At 53.0% G+C, this 13,359-nt stretch overlaps 1 protein-coding gene across 4 annotated transcripts in view; it reads left to right on the top strand.

The window, feature by feature from the left end:
- The window catches only part of ABR (ABR activator of RhoGEF and GTPase), a 204,874-nt gene that overhangs the window by 166,560 nt on the left and 24,955 nt on the right, over window positions 1-13,359 (top strand). The window lies entirely within an intron of this gene.

Consider the following 13,359-nt stretch of genomic DNA (forward strand, 5'->3'; position numbering starts at 1 on the left):
TAGGCAGGCTTCAAGGAGGCGGTGGAGCGAGAAGGCTTTGTTTTAAATTCCAAAGCGGTGTTTATATTAGAAACAAAATTGCCGTACTAGTAAAGCGACTTGAAAAATAATCACAAACTATCCCTACTCCTACTCGCCTGGAACAACCATTTTATTTGTGCCTTTTCCGTTTCTCAAGTGTAACAAAATTTAAAATAGTTTTAATCATAGTCCACATAGCGTGTATTTATTTATTATTTATTACCATAAATCCCATTTTTTTCCTAGGACTGTAAGTAGTCTTTATAATTACCTTTTTTGGATGTGTTATTAAAAATACTTTAGATACTTTATGTAAATGTAATGGCCAACACATTAATTGCCATTTTAAGGCTCTTTGTTATTCTAGAAAGGTGGGCAGGCTGTGAATCAGCAGAAAGGAGTGGGGTGGCATTCTGGGGGCAGGACGGGCATGGCCAGGGGTACGGAGGCAGGAACGTTCAGGGAGTGTCCCAGGGCAGAGCGGCTGGGCAGGAGGGGCGGCGAGCAACGCAAGCAGGAGGAAGGTTGAAGGAATGAATGTAAGAAAAGGAGCCATTAATTAGTCCAAAGGGCTAAGGGGCCCCATGAACCGCAGCTGACACAACCCCCTAGACCAGAAAAACTAGGTGGTGCCTGGCTACCACTACTGACCACTCTGACTGGGGTCACAACAGAGGGTCCTGGACAGAGCGGGAGAAAAATGTAAAACAAAAAATCAAATTCATAAAATGGACCCAGCCAACTGGTCTGAGAGAGACTGGAGAAATCCCCGATACTGTGGCCCTAAGACACCCTTCTGGCCTGGAACTGAAGCCATTCCCAGAGACCACCTTCCAGCCAAACAGTAGACAAGCTCATAAAATAAATAGTAACCACTGGGAGAAACAATTACACAAGATCAAAAGGGTGATATTTGTCCAAAAGCAAAGATGAGAAGGCAGGAAGGGGTAAAAAATCAGAACAAAAGGTAACGGGGTGAACCAGGGCAGAAATGGGGAGAGCGCTGACACATTGCGGGAAATGAAACCAAGGCCAGGAAACAGTTAAACTATCAAATGGAAATCTAATTTGCTCCGTAAACTTTCACCTAATGCATTTAAAAAAAATAAATAAAGAGTTGGAGAGGAGATCCATAGATTAAAAGAGACTAAAAAATTTCGGGAGTCCCTGGGTAGTGCAGTTGAACACTCAACTAAAAACCAAAAAGTTGGCAGTTCAAACCCGCCCAGAGATACCTTAGAAGAAAGTCCTGGCAGTCTGCTTCCGAAAGGCCACAGCCTTGAAAACTCTATGGAGCAGTTCTATTCTGCAACACATGGGGTCGCCGTAAGTCAGGATTGACGTGGCAGTAACTGGTTAAGACATAGGAGCCCTGGCGGCACAGTGATGAAATGCTCAGCTGCTAAGCAGAAGGTCAGTGGCTTGAACTCACCAGCCGCTCCATGGGAGAAAGGTGTGACAATCTGCTTCTGTAAAGATCACAGCCTTGGAAGCCCTATGGAGCGGTTCTGCCCTGTCCTATAGGGTCGCTATGAGTCAGAATAAGACATATCAATCAGTTGGAACGTGTGGACTTTAGATTCTGATTCAATCAAATGAACTCTCAAAAAAATCATATATTTACAAGGCAACTAGGCATATGAGCACTGACTGGCTGTTTGATGATTTTAAAAGGATTATTACTGATTTTTTTGTATACGATAATGTATGTTGGTTATGTATTTTTAATAGTCCTTAAAGAGATAGAAACTGAAGTATTAATAGAATCAATTACACTATGTCTGGGATTTGGGAAGGGAGAAGGTATACAGGGGAAACAGTGAAACAAGAGTGGCCATGAGTTGATAATTGTGGGGGCTGGGTGATGGGTACAGGGGTTTTCATTATGTTGTTTTGTCTGCTCTTGAGTCTGTTTGAAATTTTTCACAATAAAATGTTAAATAGAAAAAGAAGAGGAGCCATAGTGTTTTAGGCCAGAAGGGATTCTAAAAAAAAAAAAACTGCCGTCAAGTTGATTCTGACTCATGGGGACCCCATGTGTGCAGCGTAGAACTGTGCTCCACAGGGTTTTTACGACTGTGACCTTTTGGAAGCAAATCCCAGGCCTTTCTTCTGAGGCACCTCTGGGTAGGTTCAAACCACCAACCTTTTGGTTGGCAGCCAAGTGCTTAACCATAAGCGCTGCCCAGGGACTCCAGAAAGGATCCTAGAGTGAACCTGTTCTTGTAGGGAGAAAGAAGGTGAGACCAGAAAGGGTAAACGACATGGCCACGATCACATAGCTCGTTAGTGGTTGACCAAGGGCTCACAATTTGGTGTCCCAGCCCAGAATGATCATGCTTGGTTAGCTGCTGGGCAAATGAGTAAATGAAGGTACCCAGAGATGGGGGGGAGGGGGGCTTGGATGTCCATCTGTGGCTTTCAGGGGTCTTGTCCTCTGTCACTAAATTAAGCCAGAGACCCCCCCAGCTTGGTCCATTTCTCCTCCAGGCTCAGGAATCCTCCCTTTCTTTCCCAGACCTCAGGGAAATTACCCCCAGGTTCTCCATCCAGGCCCAGCCCCTCTTGCTGCCCCCATCCGGGTAACAGCTCAGCCAGGAGGGCTCTCTATGCAGTCTGCCTTGGCCTCCTGGCCCCAGGGGACTCCCGTTTGTTTGTCCCAGTCTATTTCCAGCCATGCTGCTCTAGGCTCCAGATGTGCTGTCCCCAACTGGGACCTAGCCCCCGGCTGATTAGCATGTTCCCAGGGTCCAGCCCTTTTTGGCTGGCTGGGCCAGAGGGAAGAACTCTCTCTGAGAGCCCCACAGCTCCATTCCTGCCGCTGACCCTAGACTGGAAAGGGGTTTGAGACCAAGGAGCTACCCAAGCCAGTGGAGCCCTCTCTGTACCGTTGCCTCCCTTCCCCTGCTCCCCCATTCCCTAGCTCAGCCATGAGCCAGAGGATGAAGGTTCCCCCTGGGCTCTGCTCCTCTGGGTGGGAGGCAGCTTCACTCTCCCATGAGCCTGCCAGGGGTGGCCTAACACCCAGGGGGCAGGGAGGGGCAGGGTTTCAGACCATGAAGAAAGCTTCAGCTGACCTATGCCTAGTGTGGCCATTCCCCTTTGCCCCCAATGGGCAAGTTCAAGCATGATGGGATGCCTCACCCTCCCTCCTCTCCCCTTCCGAAGCTTGGAGCCTATGTCCAAAGAGAAAAAAAAAAGGGTAATTTTTTTTACCTCTGGACCTGACCCCTTGGTAGCTTGTGAGGGGTCAGGACTGTTATAAATGGCACTCAGGAGGAGATCACGAGGGCCAGACCCTGCCTTTGGGAGTGTCCACAGATCCCAGGCTGGCAAATCTGACAAAATGTAGACCTTCTTTCTTTCAGGTGAGAACAAGAGCCTGGTCTCTGGGAATGGAGATTTCATTTCTCCTCCTCCCCTGACCCAGGGGTTTTTCTTCTGATGTGCTCATCTCCGTCCAGCTACAGTGAGAGAGCAGGGCCCACGACCCTAGAGCATAATGGTCACCATTAGCCTCTTAGGGTTGAAGAAAGCAGCTAAGCCACCCCTGGCCTTCTCTCCCCCAGGTTAGGCATCCCAGCTCCTTGGCCCTTCTTTCCTCAGAGGTCTGTTGGTCTACCCCTTGGTCAATGATTTAGATGTGTTGAGTGTGGTTGCCCTGATTGTCCTGGGCAGAGCACTGAGTCAGAAGCCCCGGGTCCTGGTCTCTTGACCTCTTGGGGTCTCAGTTTCCTCATCTATTAAATGGGGATAACCATTCCCACTCTGCCTTCATCACCAGCTTGTTTTGAGGCTGAAAGGAAGGAATGTACCTGAGAGAGCTGGTCAGAGCTGAGATGTGTACCTCCATGGTTTCCTGGTTTCCTCATGCCTTGTGTTTATTGAGTACCTTCTAAGTGGCAGGCACTGTGCTGTGGACAGAAGGAATGAACAGGGCCCCTTCATCTCGGAGAGAAAGCAGTAGAGAATTTTGATCTTTCAGCCAATGTCGAAGGGACTTTGAGGCCAGGCAGATCTGGGGTTCAGAGTCTCTCTTCCTTCACTTATTAGTTGTGAGAATAGGATGAGTTACTTTACCTCTCTGAGCCTTAGTTTCCCTACCTGTAAAATGGGCTTGAATGAGGATTAAATGTGAAAGTGCATGAAGCCCTTGGCACAGGGCCTGGCATAGAGTCCATACTTGGCCAATGGTGATGGCCGGCCTGGTGTCCCAGGTCTAGGTACCCTGTCCTTCCCGGTTCCTGCAGGGATTCTGGGTGTAGCTTGTCAAGCAGCTCCCTTTCTGAGGGCTGTCACCTGAGCGTGCCCCCTGTGGTGGGGCCTCTGGCTGACTTTTGGTAACATGTTTTCTTAAGCTGTTGGAATCAGACCTGGCTTTGATGCACTGACCTCTGAGTGGGCAGAGAAGTCAAGGCTGGGGCCCTGGCTGAGATTTCCCTGCCTGGAGGCCTGGAGAAGGGATTGCTTTGACCCTAGGGCTCAGCAGCTCCAGCATACCCCCTTGGAGCAGCTCTCAGCTTGGTGTGGTGCAGCCCCGCCCAGGCTCAGAGTACAGACTGAATGAGGATCTGGGAACAAGGGGCCTTTGTCAGCCTGGTAACTGCTTCTGGTTTCAATTACTCTGCAGAGCAGGAGGGACTTGGAGTGAGCGTGGGTCAGGAGCCTGCTAGGGCAGAAGGCAATGACTCCCCACCCCAGCTCCCTCCATCTGGCCCCTGAGGGGTCTCTTGTCCCTCTTTGACTGCCCAAGTGTTGAACACACCAGCAGTGTTGCCCTGGGAGCCTGGGCTCTGGGGGTTGGCCTGGTTGACCCAGAGCCCTTTCCAGCTCTGGCCCACTCTGGTCCTCACGGCTGGTACCAGGAGAGTACCTGGGCCCCTCCCTGGGCTGGGCAAGTCCTCTGACAGAGGGACATTAATATGGTCCTTCAGGCCCTGGCTTATGGAACACACTGGCCAGGACTGGGCCCCTGGCCCCTGGAGGAGGTCTTGTTTTGCTGGGACAGAGAGCAGGGCGGGCTGCTGGACAGAGAGCTTTTTGCTTTCTTGCCCTACCTCTTTCCCTAGCCTTGCACACTTCACAGCAGCTCCTACCCTGGCCTCTGCTGCGGCCAGCCTGGGTGTGCTTTCCAGCCTCTTTCCTGGAAGATGGGGCCCGTTCCTGCCCCCAGCGTAGGCCAGAGGAAGTATCTGCCTCTGGATTTCCTGTTTCCTATCCCTGCTGCCTACCTGGGCCCATGCAGGGGCTCCCTTTGCCACCATCACCACCACTGTGCCAGCCCCAGAGGCATGTGGGCTGGAGGAGGTTGTGCACCAGGTCTGGTTCTGCTCCATGTCCCCACTCCTTCCAACAGCCCTGCTGATGGAAGCCATTGTCCTGCCTCAGCCCCGCCCCACCTAGCTGTTTCAGGCCTATTAGTTCTCCAGCACCCCACCTGCTGCCCCTCTTCAAGACAGGTCTGGACACCTCCATTACAATTGCAGAGCAGGCTGCAGCAAGCTTGTCCTCAGCTGGGGAGAAGTCAGGCAGGATCCTGTGACGGCGCCAGCCCCGCTGTCCAAAGGCTTTTCCAAACTTGTAACACAAACCTCTCTTCCCCTCACCCCTGCTCAGCCTTCTCCGTCTCCCAGGTGTTCCTGATTTGGGGGCGCCTGGACTTTGCTATGGGATTCTGGAGACAGGAAGCATTCAATAGGAAGCAGATGGAGCTTGAGTCAACCTCTCTCCCCTCCCCCATTGGGGAAGGCCGCCATGGCAGGCAAGCTTGGTGCCTGCTCCCCCAGGTCTGCCTCCTGGGGTTGGGCAATATGCAGAGGAGCTGACCCAGACAGAGAGGACTTTGGAAACTGACACATTCAGGCCCTGACAGCACCCAGCCTCTCAATAAACCAAAAGAAGAGTGCTGCCCTCTACAGCTCTGAGATTAGGAGGCTCCCAGACGTCGAGGCAGAAGCTCTGGGTTTGATCCCAGCTTCACCACTTGCTAGCAGGGTGACCTCAGGTGATCTCTCTGAGCCCACCCTCACTAGCCTGGGTGGGTGTCAAGTGAGTTCATGGAAAAGAGTGCCCAGCATGCTCCTCTCAGGGAGGAGCTAACCTCCTGGCAGCTGGAGGCGGCTAACTTGTCCAGGAATCCAAAAAGCCAGTCCCTAAGGTGGCCCCACTTTGACTTATTTTCAGAACCTTTGAGGAAAACACTTAGCAGAGAATTGCCAGGGAACTCCCTGAATTAGGGCGGTGGCTTGGTGTGAATGCCAACGCTTCAGGCGGGCTCAGCAGCCTCCTGCAAGCCCGTGGCTCCTGCAGAGCCCACTGGCTGGGTGGGGTCTAACCACAGGCCCAGCCGGCATCCCATGGACGGGGAACAGGAGGGCTGGCAGCAGCCTGCTCACACGCATGAAGGTAAGAGCTGAGCTGCACTGGCTTCAGGGCAGACCCCAAAGTGACTTTGGGGCCAGGGTGACCCAGAAACACCAGTGTGGCTGACTAGATAAGTGTTATCTTGTTGTAAAGGCCACTGAGTGGAACCTGCACCCAGCAATGCCAGGGCCCAGAGCTTTCCCAAAGCAGAGAGAGAAGTGAGGGAAAGACGTGAACTTTAAATTCAGGACCCTGACCCAGAAGTTCCTTAAAAAGCCTCTAATTTCCTGGCCTCCATACCTGCCCCTCCCTGAGGGAGCAGGAGGACCAATGCCATGGTCAGGAAGAACAGTGGTTCTTGCGAGAACCATCTGTCAGAGCTGCTCAGAGCCCACCCACAGAACTTAAGGTCTGGGCCCATCACCACCCCAGCCTGTCCCCTTGAAAGGGGGCCAGGGGCTTCAAATGTGCCCTGCAGAGCTTAGGCCTTCCTGGGAGGGACTTCCAGTGCCCCCAGTGGGACAGTGGACAAGGAGATGTGAACAAATAGGGAAGGCCCCATATCCCCACTTCAGCCAAGGTGCTTTGGCTTTTGTCTGATTGGGGTGGGGAGGTTTGGACCTAAGATTTGAAAAAATAAAGGGGATCCTTAGTTTAAAAAAAGAAAGGTGAAGACTGTCTGGTCCAAGCTCCTGATCTAACAGGTGTGGAGACTGAGTCCAGAAAGAGAAAGTGAGGTTCTGAGTTTGCAGTAGCCAGGCAGGACCTGCACCCAGGCTACCTGGCTCCCACAGGCTTCCTCTGGTTCTTTGAGCTCAGGGTTGTATGGAAGGCAGTTACTTAATAGAGAAAGATAAGAGATCGTGGAGGCTCCGCAGACCAGACCTACTTTTTGGCTTCAAACCTTCTGCCTAACGCTGTTATGCTTCCTTTAGCGTGTGGCCTGAGAGGCCTCATGTGTCAAGAGCACACCCCCTGGGGGGAACCAGCCACAACACCTCCTTCCTGTGAGAAGGAGCAGGCAAGTGGCCAGGGGGATCCGGGCATTGGTCCTGGCCACAGCTTGTGTCCTGGGATGGGATGGAGCAGATGGATGTGTGGTGGGTGCTCTGCCCGCTGGGTCCCTGGGTGGGTTTGTTTTAGGCAAGCAAGATGTTCCCAAAGGCTCAAGTGGATTTTCCACCCTTTGCTCCATGACCAAATGTGCCGTGAGAATTACTGGGGGCTGCCAGGAACACGCCGTCAGGACATATTTTCTGCAGTGGACAGATTCTTGGGCTCTTTCAGCCTCTCCCATCACCTCATACTGCCAAGCACCCTCCTGAGACACCCAGCCTGGGGTGGCCAGGTTGAGGGGACAGTGAAGCTGTATAGGAAATAGTGCTTGTTTTGTACTGTCCTGGGAGCCAGCGCAGGTCTTTGGTGAGTGGGAGGGGAGCGGTGTAACTCGGGCAGGCTTGGTCTGGGCTGCAGAGCGACTTGCTTTTCATGCTAGCTGCCCCCTTCCCTTATACCATGCACATCTTAAACCTGGAGCCCACCCTGGGGCCCCCACCCTGGGTGCCTGTCTGCTGCCATCAGTAGCTATTTATCTACAAAGAGCTGAATTTGAGAGCTCAAAGAGCTGCCAGCCCATGCGTAACAGTTTAACAAGAGGGACCAGCCCCCTGGCGAGCTCTGGGGACTCAGGACTGAACTGCCTGAAAGGACCCCCAATTGCTGACTGGTTATTTTCTTGGAGGGGCGGGTCAGTGGTGGGGGTGAAGAGAGCTCTGTTTGGCCGAGTGCTGTGTTAGAGACTGTGAGTTCCTTAAGCACCTCTCTGCCAGGCACACAGTGGGTATTCATTCAATGTTGAATGAATGAATGAAAATGTAGCGCCTAGGCTCAGCTCTCACGTTGGCTGGCTGCTCAGTGACCTTGAGTAAAGTATCCCATTTCTGGGCCTAATGCAGGCCTTGAACTTGGTAGATATGCAGAAAGTATTGGATGGATAGACAGAAAAACAAATAAATGGGTCTCAGTTTCTCCCTCTGAATGGGGAACCAAGCCCTTCCAATCCTAAATGTGAAGGAATACAGGGACTACAGTGCCATTAACATTAGGGGGACACTCCCATCCCCTGGCCCCATTTTCCCACAGTTTTCCCTGTGATGCGCCACCCTCCCCCCAACTCTGTACATGAGCCCTGGTCTCTGACACCTCCCTTCTCCCATCTCTAGCAGGCTGGACTCCCATGCCTGTCTTGGGTCAGCGATTCCTGCCAGCCCTCACAGCCTCAGGCTCTGCCAGCAGTGCTGCCCCTTCAGGGCCTGGCCCATGCTGTTCTCTGGGGCCCAGAAAGAGAGCTCTCAGCCGACCCCAGAGTGTGCCCCTCCTGCTCTTCACCCTCAGGCTCCTCTCAGGCTTGTCTTGGGCTCCCAGCTCCAACACCGGGACTCATGGGTGGCCGGTTGTGGCTCTTCCCTCCCCCTTGCTCCCAGGAGGTCCTTGCTGGGGTGCCTGTGGCCTTGGTATAGCTGGCTGCTCAGAAACTCCCTTTCCTAGCTTAGAGGTGTTTGAGCTAGAAAACAGAGACAGAGATCAGGGTTCCAACCTGCGCTGGGGGAAGATGAAAGTCATTCCAATGGGGAAAAAGAGGTCACATCAGAAAAGTGGCAGCAGCATCCTAGGGTTCTAAGAAAGACGCTGTCCTCGTCTTCCTCGTGTTCACAGGCTGGATCATTTGGCTGGAAGCTGTCCCCACCCCCACTGTCACCAAGACAGCACCGGTGGCCATCTCTGTTCTCCCGCCCACACATCTTGGGCTGAGTATTTTTCCCTGTTGACTTTTTTTCTCAGCGATGCCACTGCCGATCACTTTAACCGGATTTTGCCTCAGTCACAGCCATGCTGGGTGGCGGGTCCCCCTCCCAGGGGCATCTCCCTGGGGTCGGCCCCACTCGTTCCTCTGGCAGAGAGCCTGGGGAGCTGACGTGGGAGGATGGGACAGGCCACTAGGAATGTTTTTCATTCCAAAGGCAGTGACATCTGTTCGTGTGGGCCTTACCGCCCAGGCTCTGTTTATCCAGAGAGGGGGCCCTTGCCTGTCTTCAGAGCTGGGTCCTGCCAGGTGTGGCTGGATGGAAGGGATGGACAGAGGGCAAAGGAGGGAAGGAACTTCCTGGGTGGCCAGGAGAGCCTGGGCCACCTCAGCCAGGAGAGATGAGGATGGGTCTGCAGTGGGCTGGAAGGATGAGAATTCAGACTGGCTTTTGAGGAACTTTTGTCTTGTACAAGCCCTCCCCCACCCTGCTCCTGGACCATTGATTCCGGAAAGAATGAGTCAGGCTTGGGGAAGAGAAGGCAAATCCATGCTGTCCCTGAAGAGAGCCCCCAGTCCATGGGGAGGAAGGGAAAGATGAGCATCTCAAGGGAAGAGCCTCCCAACTCAGCTCCCCATCTGCTAAGGCGCTTATGTCACCATGGAGACCAGTTGGCCATCTTTCCTCCAATCAGAGCTTGCCTTACCCAGACAAGTGTTGAGCCTGGGGTTCCTAAGACAGACAAGTGTAGGGTTTTGGGAACAGGATCTGCCCCCCTTCTCCCACATACTGGGTGGGGGAGGGGGACACCTTGCAAACTCCCACTGTGGCAGTGACCCAGCTAGAGGGAAGAGAACCTTAGAAACCCAGCGGGGGCCAGTTCTGGAGTTAACCAGCTGGTGCCAAGTGCCAGCCCTGTGTCGCAGCAAGTGAACATGTGAGCATCTGTAATGGTTCCTTATCAGCCAGTTACACCACCAGCCGAGTGCCCATTTGCTGAAGGGATACAGAGTAAAGATGGGGTCCAGTTGGGGTGATGGCCTTTCCCCACAGCTCTTGCAGGCCCCATGTCAGCCCCTCCTCCTCCATGGGGCCTTCCTGATACCCTCTGTCTGGAACGTTTCTCTCCTTCCTCTAAACTTCCTTGGCACTTTTTCTGTGCTGTTCTTATGGGATCAGACTGAATTTCTAAGGACAAAGACGATGCTTTGTTCACGTCTTTATGGTGCACTGTAGGTAGGCACTTGATACATGTCGAATGCACGTGTGAAATTTCTGCCTCCTGTTAAGAGGTGTTTAAGTCCACGTCTCATCTCCTGTCTTGAGCTGTCAGTTTTGTCAAGCGCAGGCTTTGGATTCATTTCTGTGATTCCTCAGCCCCTACCCCAGGGTCGGGCACACAGCCAGGCCTTCAGTCAGTGCCTCTTGAATGAAATGGATGTATGAAGAAATGAAGACTGAAGGGATGAATGAAGCTTCCTGGAGGAGCAGGTTGTGTAGCAGCCATGGTGAGGGAGCTGCCTGGTCCCTCAAGTTGCTGAAGGGAGACTGTCTTTAGAGGTGGCACCCAGGTGCCCTGGGAGAGGCAGATGAGGGATGGGTCAGGATGGCTGGCTCAGGCTTCAGCCGGGCAAGGGGCACAGGTGTCTCTGTGTCTGTCAGTCTCTCCACCTGCCCCTCCGGGGGTACTGGGAAAGCTGTAATGGCTCCACCCTGGTTTAGCTGCAGTGGCTTTTGGCAGCTTCCATTCAGGCCATGAAGAGGGTCTGTACGGCCTTAGCAGCCCAGCTGAAGATGCTGTGACCCAGCCCCGTGTGCAGTGTGCCGAAGGGGGTGCGGAGTGTGGAGCCCTGGAGAAAGGGGGGCTGACCCGGCTGCCCTGCAGGGACCTGAGCCCAGAGCCAGCTATAGTCCCAGGGCCCTGTCTCCACCAGGGAGGCAGAAGGCGGTGCAGGACCAGAGCCCGCCACGCTGGGATGTCAGAGTGGGGACGGCTGTGGGCTTTAGGGCTAGCCAGACCTCGGGTCATCCTGCCAGCTGCTTAGGTGCTGCATGACCTTGGGCAAGTTGCTCAGCTTCTCAATGTCCTTAGCTTCCTCAAATGTAAACTGGGGGTGCTAGTACTTCATACAGTTGTGGGAGGACTGAGTTAATCCACATAGAGGTTTAGCCTGGTACCCATCACATAATAAACTGTCAATAAATGACAGCTATATTGGAAACCCTGGTGGCGTAGTGGTTAAGTGCTATGGCTGCTAACCAAAAGGTCAGCAGTTCAAATCTGCCAGGCGCTCCTTGGAAACTCTATGGGGCAGTTCTGCTCTGTCCTATAGGGTCATTGTGAGTCGGAATTGACTCGATGGCAGTGGGTTTGGTTTTTTGGTTTTATTATGTTGGGGGGCAATGGTGGTTCAGTGGAAAAATTCTCACCTTTCGTCCAGGAGACCCAGGTTTGATTCTCAGCCAGTGCATCTTAGGCACAGCCACCACCCCTGTGTCAGTGGAGGCTTGCATGTTGTTATGATGCTGAACAGGTTTCAGTGGAGCTTCCAGACTGAGATGGACTAGGAAGAAAGGCCTAATGACCTAATCCCAAAAGTCAGCCACTGAAAGCCCTGTGGATCACAATGGTCTGAACTCCAGTGAATCACAAGGATGGCACAGGACTGGACAGTGTTATGTTCTGTTATGCATGGGGTCACCATGAGTTGGGGGTCAACTTGACAGTAGCTAAAAATAACTATTATGACCGGTTCTTGGCTATCTGTGCAGTAAAACTGCCTCTTTCTCAAAAAACTCTAAGTGCTCTGATGTAAAGCCCTGAGATCTGTCTGCTGGTTGAAACCCAGCAGGAGCATTCTGGATGCCAAGAGCTGATCTCTGTCCCCTGACGCACCAGCACTGGAGATTGGCCAAGAAATGTCCTAACCTAGCTCTTTTTCCTGAGTCCAGGGAACCACCCACACCTTCAGAGAGGTACAGCAGTTGTAAGCACGCAAGGGCTGTGAAGGGACCTGCCACCCCCCACATAAATGACGTCAGGCAAGGACACTACCTCCTTGCAGCCCACTTCTCATGACTGTAAAACAGGACACTCTCACCAACTTCACAAAAGTTGTGAGGCTTCAATGCAATCAGATATTAGAAAGCCCCTTGCATGGGACCTGGCTCACAGTTGGCACTATGAAAACATGGGCTTCCTTCCTAGCCTGTGCCAAGCTCTGCCAAGGTGTGCCATCCTGGACACCGCTGGCTTTCGTGTGGCCTGACCATTTTGAGTTCAGGCCTTTGTTTTTCTCTGAACACCCTACTCTAACTTGCAAAGTTATTTACTTCTCACTCTTTTTCGGTTAGCATTCACTAGCTTGAGGATCAAGAGCAAGTTCTTACTTCTGTATGCCACGAGGTGCTCAGCACAAAATGTGACTGATTGCTCCTTTGCTAGCCGGCATCCTCTGGCCCTGCTTTTGTGCTTTTCTGGTGAGGTGCTCAGGGGCATGGTTAGAAGGGGCTGTGGGGGGGAGTAGTTCTTGCAGAACACCTATGACCAGTGTTGTCCTTGGCCTTTGCCCATGTCCCTGGAGAAGGCCCGCAGGTGTCCAGTTCCTCCTGGGACTGCCAAAGGGTTGAGCTGGGAGGCTACACAGTAGGGATTTTCTTTCTTCTTTACATTTTCCACAAGAGGAGCTTTGTGAGTGCCCATCCACACGTGTCTGGCCCTGTCACCAAGTTGGCATTGAGGGAAGTGCCTTGGTGCAGGAGTTGGTGGGAGAGTCAGTCCTGGGGGCCTTTGAGGTTCAGGAAGCAGAACTTCAGGGCAGTGGGAGACCTTTGCAAGGGGAGGAAGGCAGCTATTTATGGCCCAAGTCTAGCTCTCCCTGCTGAGCCCTGGCCCCTACAGACTCCCCCTAACCTCCCCCCAAGCCTCTCTCTGATACCTCAGACCCCCGCAGGGCCACAGGGCTTGGGGTAGACCAGTGGGGAAGGAGTTAACACAGGGATCTAGAGGGGAAGGGATCGGATTGTGTTTAGCTGCTTGTCAAACTTTATTTAGTAGGGGCTGGAGGGAGGGAGGGAGGGACTCAGAGTCGGTGAGCGGGTGCCCCAGCTTGCCAAGAGTTAAAGCCAGGAGGTTGGGATTTTTGGAGGGGGCAGCCTCCAGCGCCTCCTT

The sequence above is a fragment of the Loxodonta africana genome, chromosome 18 (assembly GCF_030014295.1).
Source record: "Loxodonta africana isolate mLoxAfr1 chromosome 18, mLoxAfr1.hap2, whole genome shotgun sequence".
Lineage (NCBI taxonomy): Eukaryota > Metazoa > Chordata > Mammalia > Proboscidea > Elephantidae > Loxodonta > Loxodonta africana.